Source organism: Panicum virgatum, chromosome 5N (assembly GCF_016808335.1).
Source record: "Panicum virgatum strain AP13 chromosome 5N, P.virgatum_v5, whole genome shotgun sequence".
Taxonomy (NCBI): Eukaryota; Viridiplantae; Streptophyta; class Magnoliopsida; order Poales; family Poaceae; genus Panicum; species Panicum virgatum.
The window spans coordinates 37851920-37858598 of NC_053149.1; the positions used below are offsets into that span (position 1 = coordinate 37851920).

At 50.4% G+C, this 6679-nt stretch overlaps 1 non-coding gene across 1 annotated transcript; it reads right to left on the reverse strand.

Moving 5' to 3' along the window:
* Positions 1 to 3043: 3043 nt before the first annotated feature.
* Positions 3044 to 3150, reverse strand: LOC120677026. Its single transcript, XR_005676091.1, has one exon. It is a non-coding gene; the product is annotated as a small nucleolar RNA R71 (small nucleolar RNA).
* Between the last annotated feature and the right edge of the window lie 3529 nt (positions 3151 to 6679).

Consider the following 6679-nt stretch of genomic DNA (forward strand, 5'->3'; position numbering starts at 1 on the left):
TAATGCTACTAACTCAATTGCTTGTGTAGCATCATTGGAGAAAGAAAATCAAACGCTCAAAGCTCAAGTTGAGAAGCTCACTAGTGAGCATGTGGGTCTACAAGGAACTCACTTGGAACTTAAAAAGTCCTATGAGATGCTTGTGGATTCACATGTGTCACTACAAGTTGCTCATGAGGTTGTAATAACTTCGGTAACACACTATCAACCTCCCACACACACATGCACATGCTCACAAGTTCAAATTTCAATATCTTGTGATAAATCGTGTTGCTCCCAAGCAACAAATTCTTGTGTTGAGCATGTTGCTGCAGATACTTATGAAGACCTCATTAATCAAGAAGACGATAATTCTAAGAAAGAGGTCAAAGAACTAAATTCAAACCAACCAAGTTGAGAGCAAGGCTCAAGTGCAACCTTCTCAAGATAACCGTGATCACATGGTGAAGAAGCTTGAGAAGGGTTCAAATGTCACTTCCTTTGCTCCTCAACAAGGTCAAGCTAAAAGAAGCAATCTTGTTCAAAGTCAAAAGTCAAACATGGAACACTCCACTTGTTTCATGAAATCTAAGAACCAGATCAAGCTTTCAAGAAAAGAAAAGTATCGTGCAAGGACTAGGGTATGCTTCAGATGCAAGGAAAAAGAACATCTTATTGCAGCATGCCCCATTCAACAAAGTGAGGTGGGATCTGACCTGACCGGTCAGACCGGTGTTGACGGCCATAAAATCACATTCTAGCCATCAACTTCTCGGGAATAACATGAGCTTTACATTATGTTCCATTCATATTTTATTTATTTCTAATGAGTTCCACAAGTTTTGGATGAGTTTTGATTTCAGGAGCAGGTGCACCAAAAATGGGCAAAATTGGGCGAAAACCAAGGCCGACCGGCCTCTCGTAGGCCGGCCGGCCTGGCACCTTCAAGAACACGGCCCCAGCTTCAAATAATTGGCAATGAGACAAATTCATGAGGCTCTGAGTCAAGGGTTGGGCCTCGGTTCAACTGGATGCACTGAAAGGCATTGACATTGATCCAAAGATCCACAAGGCAGCCCAAGATCAAAACTAAATCAGTGATCCACTTCTCTGGAGGAAGCACAAAAGCAGAGTGAAGCGTCGGCAAAACAGAAGGCCGAGATAGGCCAGAGGGAGGCCGGACGGCCGGCCTAGCACATGCACACATGAAGTCGAAGCAACTACCAACCACCTCCAGGAGAAGATCAGAGCCACTGTCCAAAAGTTGGTGGCCACGTGGCGGGATCCCCAGGCCGGCCGGCCTAGGGGAGGCTGGCCGGCCCCACTTGGAAGCCTCTCGGGCTGGGTCTTGGTGTGGAAGCTAAGCTCAACTGTCTTACCTGCTTACAACCGACGCCAACTGCAGTAACCGCCAGAACCGACCAAGGGACGGCTATAAATAGAAGCACCATTCATCACTTCCACACACACCATTGGAGCTCTTTTCTCTTCACTTGTACTTTCTAGAGTAGGTTATTAGCTTGGGAGTTAGAGTCGAGTCGAGCTTGCTCGGGATTCCGGAGTCGTCAGAAGTCTGGTATAGCTCTTGTATCTTTCTTTTGACATTACCAATATAAATTATCTTCTTTACTTTTCCGAGTCAGCTTTACTTTGCGTTGTCTTTTATTTACTCGAGTCTGAGTGTTTAGCTTGAGCACGGAACTTATCCTTTAGCTTAGACTAAGTTATCTTTCTTAGTGATCGGGAACTAATCTTATGGGTTTTTTCGTCCGGACTAGAGTATCTCAAGTTAGTGCTCTAGGTTGAGGGGGATTTCTCTTGAAGGCCTCGAGAGAAATCCTAACACCGAGTGCAGACGTGGTGTCAGACCTTAGTGTTAGCTAGAAAGTGTGTTCTACCCCACGGAACCGTTGTGGTAGTCGTTAGGTGGTGACAGTCCTATCCGTCCTTCGTAGTCCACCATGTTCGGTGTTTTCATAGCAGTAGTGTAGGTTGCGGTTGGACTCCCCTCTCACCCCTTTCTGAAGTCCTTCCTCTTCCAGCCGCCAAAGTAAGCTCTGCTTTCCCAAGAACTAGTTAGGTGTTTAGTCTGATCTAGAGAGGCTAGCTCGATAGTTCAGAAGTGTATCAGGAGTCTTATCTCCCTCGTTGTCCTCCCAGCTGCAACCTCTCTAAGGAATTGAATCTCCGTGTGTCACTCGGTCATTGTCTGGCCATTTATCTCACTTATCTATCTGGCTTAGCCCCGTCTGGTTAGTTGGACGATTAAGCAAGTACGGTTATCACTGGATTTACGATACTCTTTACTATAGTGCTTCCTTGAGGGAAAATACGATACCCTGGAATACTCCAAGGTGAAGTGCTACAGCGGTGATTCTGTGCGCTTGCAGAATATCTATTCTATCGGGCATAAGAAACGCCAACATGGCGTTGTTGCTGGGGAAGTAATTGGCTGAAGATATCGTAGATAGTTTGATAAACTCTACTAGTTCGTAGCCGCTAACCCTAGCGGGCTTACCATTGCTCTCTCTATCTTTTGATCGATGCAGAGCAGTGCATGACCGGTTTCGACCTACCAAGTAACTTCCACCCAAATCCAGAAAGAATTGGGAGAAACGTGGGATGCCATGTGGTCCCACCTCAGAAGAGACTCACTTGGCCCATCAGTTCACCCTCCACTTCAGCATCTTCATCCTTGGCTCAGAAGACTCTCCGTCAGTTTTCTGCCCCATCAAGTAGCCACATTCCTACTGGATTGAACGTCAACCAAGCCGGCAATGACGGCTTTGAGCTAAAGACTGGACTCATGAACATGGTCCAAGCAAGTCCGTTCTGCGGAAAGGCATCCGAGGATGCCAATGCCCATCTCCAGAACTTCCTGGAGGTGAGTAACACCATCAACCCCAGAGGAACTACTCTGGATGACGTCCGTCTTCGCCTGTTCCCGTTCTCACTGCTTGGGAAGGCCAAGACGTGGTTCTATTTCAACAAGGAAGCTTTCATGACATGGGAAACTTGTTCGAATGCATTCCTAGCCAAGTACTTTCCAGTGGGCAAGACCAACGCCCTCCGGAACAGGATTACCAGAATTCAGCAATTACCGGATGAGAGCATCCCGGAAGTCTGGGAGCGTCTCCAGGAATACATTCAAGCATGCCCACACCATGGCATAGAAGAGTGGCTGATCATTCAGAACATCTTCCATGGCCTGAATCAGCAAGCTCAGGACAACATTGATGCAGCAGCGGGTGGTTCCTTCCTTTCTCTCGATGTTGCGGGAGCAAAGGCGCTGATTGACAAGATAGCTTCCAACCAAAGTTGGAAAGGAGAAAGTAACCAGCCCGTCCCAGGGGCGTGCATCAGATCGACACAATCGATATGTTAGCTGTCAAATTGGAACTTCTGATGAAGAAGCTAGAATCTCTGCACCAGGAGGTTAATCAGGTTTCGGAGTCTCGTATGACATGTGAAACATGTGGCGAGACTTGGCACTCGGGCACTTCGTGCCCATTAACTCAAGAGGACGCGAACTTCGTCGGGAGCAACAATACTTCCAACCAAGGATTTCATCCTCAGCAGGGTTGGAACTCTAAGCCCAACCTCCCCTTCGGTCAACAACAAGGTATGAACTTCAATAACAGTTATTAGCCCACTTTAAAAGACCTAGTGTACGGCCAAAAGCAAATCAATGATAATATTAGTAAGAAATTCCTTGCTAATTATAACACCCTAATTTAAATTTAAGCATTTAGTAATAAATTTAATTGGCTTTATTTAACTTTCTAAGGTTTTATATGCTTAGACTTGCATTTAAATTAATTTTCTAACACAAGTAATTAAAATTTTTTTGGTTAAACTCGTTGTTGCATTCATGCTGGTGCATGGTTTTATTTTTGCTTGATTGCTAGGGTTGAATTCAAATAGTTCGAGTGGTTTGAATTAGAAAAGCAAAGAAAATAGAAAGCCCAAACCCTTTAGCAACCCAGCCCGGCCTCTTTTCCTTTCTCACTCCAGCCCAGCAGCGCTGGCCCAGCTCTCTCCCATGCGTGTCCCAGCTCCCTTCTTTTCCCCGCGTCCGTTTCTCTCCCGCACCGACCAGCCAACCAGCAAACCACGTCCCGGCCCAGCGCACCTCGCTCATGCCTAACCCGCTCGGCCTGCTCCAGCGCACGCGGCCACGTGCGCGTCACCCCCGCTCACCGCCTGGCCCCGCCTGCCAGCGCCCAGGCACGCTCGCGCTCGGCCGCTCGCCCGGTACCCCGCCTCTCTCGCTGAGCTCTCGGGCCCACCTGTCGGCCCCTTCTCCCTCCTCCCGCACCCTCCGCTCGTGCAGCAACGGCCTGCCCGCAATCCTAGCCGGGATCACGACCGGGCACGCCTCCCCGAGATCCCCGGTCTTACCCTTTAAACACACCCCCGCGACCCCTGCGCCCTCCTCCCATCCGCAACCGCCACCACCAAACCGTAGCTCACCGCCTCTCCTTGCTCCGCAGCGCAGAGGCTCTACGCCGCCGCGGCCACACTACCCTGCCGCACCCCGGACCCCCACAAGCCGCACAACAGCTCCGCATCGGGCCCAGGATCGCCCCCGAGCCCGCTGCCCTCGGCCTCCGCCACGACCGCGCCGGATTTGCGCCAGGAACCATCGCGCAGGTGAGCTCGGTCTCCCGAGCAATTCCTCGCCACCGGTAAACCTCACGCCTCCCTGACCCACCTCTCCCCTTCGCAGCACATCACCGCACCTTCCCGTGGAGATCCGGAGCCCGGATCGCGAACGCAGCACCGAACTCCCCCGCTGGACCTTGTCGCCGATCATCTCGCGATGTAGCTCCGGTCACCATGAGTCCTCGGTGAGCCACACCCCAACCTCCCCTTTCTTTTACGCTAGCTGGTATGCCCTGTCGTGTGCCCTAGGCCGTAGAACGCTGGCACACCGGTGCAGCGTCGCCGCCGCACCGCGAGCTCGCCGTGGCGAGCCCTGCACAGCCCCGCACATGCTCTAGTTTTACTTGCAAGTGCATCACGCACGCGCACAGCCCCGATAGCACTCGGATTTGAGCCCTGGGACAGCCTGCACGCCACGCGCCGGCAAGCCCTGCCGCGCAGGGCCACCGCCGTCGCAATAAGCGCCTCCACGAACATCCCCGAGGCCCGCAAAGGCCCCAGGTGGACTACACGTGCCGCGTAGGCCACCCCAGACCCAAGTTCGGGTCAATTTGACCCCCGGACGGCCAAGTTTGGCCAAGTCTGGTGAGCCTCGGCTTTGGGAGCACGTCGCCGGCGAGTCCCGCCGCCGCCCCGCGCACCCTTTTCCCCTGGCCGCCCGATCTGGAAACAGCGTTCCAGATTAGAACATGGGCCAATTCGATCTGATCCGCCAGATCGTGATCCAACAGCCCACATCCGGAGATACCGGTTCGGCCTGGTAATCTTGCTAAAGAGCCCCCCAGCTTCCTTGATATCAACCCGCGGTCCAGCTTTATTCAAAAGTATTTCCAGTTTAGTCATGTTTTATTCATTTAGGCCCCTGACCTTTATAAAAATCTAACCCGTAGTCCAGTCCGGTTGTTTTAGCGCTTTAGCCCTCGGATCTTTTCAGTTTTTATGTATAAGTCCGTGGTTTTTGCCCAGACCCCCCTGTAGCTCAGTTTTTCTCGCAGATAAGCCCCTAGATCTTTTTTAAGCCTAGTTTTTTGCGTTCTAGCTCCGTTTTAGGCGTTCTTTAGGTCCACGCGATCGTTGTAACGCGTAGAATAGTTCTGGCTTAGTTTTGTTTGCTGTTTTCATGTATTGTTGTACTATTTCTTAGTGTTTGCCTTTGTTTGCATGTATGTTTATATTGTTGCCTTGTTTCTGGCCATGTGTTCGTGAGTAGACGTTGAGCTACCGGAGGAGCCCCAGTACCAGGAGCAGCCACCACCTTCTGAGCAGTTTGAGCAGCAGGAGCAGTTTGAGGAAGGCAAGTATAACATGAACCACACCTATCACTTTAAATACATTTTCATACTGTATGCCTATAAGGACTCTCCTAGCCACTTTATATCCTTTATATATCCCTTAGGTTGCATTTTGGTTAGTTGTGCTAGGTTGCTGCGCTCTCACACATAATGGTCCTTTTTAATTAATTTTATTAATGGTATATGTAACTTAATTCTGGGAGTGGCCCGTTTGAGTGGCTCACGTCTTGTTAAAATGAGTTTTTCTAGAAACTTGGTTTAGGGGGCTCGCACTGTGTTTTGTGCTAGCTACTCTCCATAAGGACCGTACGTCATTAGAGGGACAACCTGGGACAACCGCGCAACCACAAGACTGGAATGGGACGGTCTTGGTGTAATAATTAGGTCTTTTTGGTTTGGAGTAACTTACCTGTGGGGCAGGGGAGGTAAGCTTCCGTGGCCCTCGTACTGAGTGGCCTCGTCTGTGCTCCGTGTCTTGACGCCCACTAGACCTGCTCCATAGTTGCCGATCCACCCTCGCGGTTACTCCTTACCAACGAGATTCTTTGTAAAGGCCTCGTAGTGTGCTTGCTAGCCATCTCACCTAAGGAAGTGTGATGAACAACTAGCGTAGCCCACGACTTGTGGGTAAAGATGTGCAACCTCTATAGAGTGTAAAACTGGTATACTAGCCGTGCTCACGGTCATGAGCGGCCCGGATCCTCCTTTTGATTAGTGGGGTTACCTTGGTGGTTTCGGTTTGG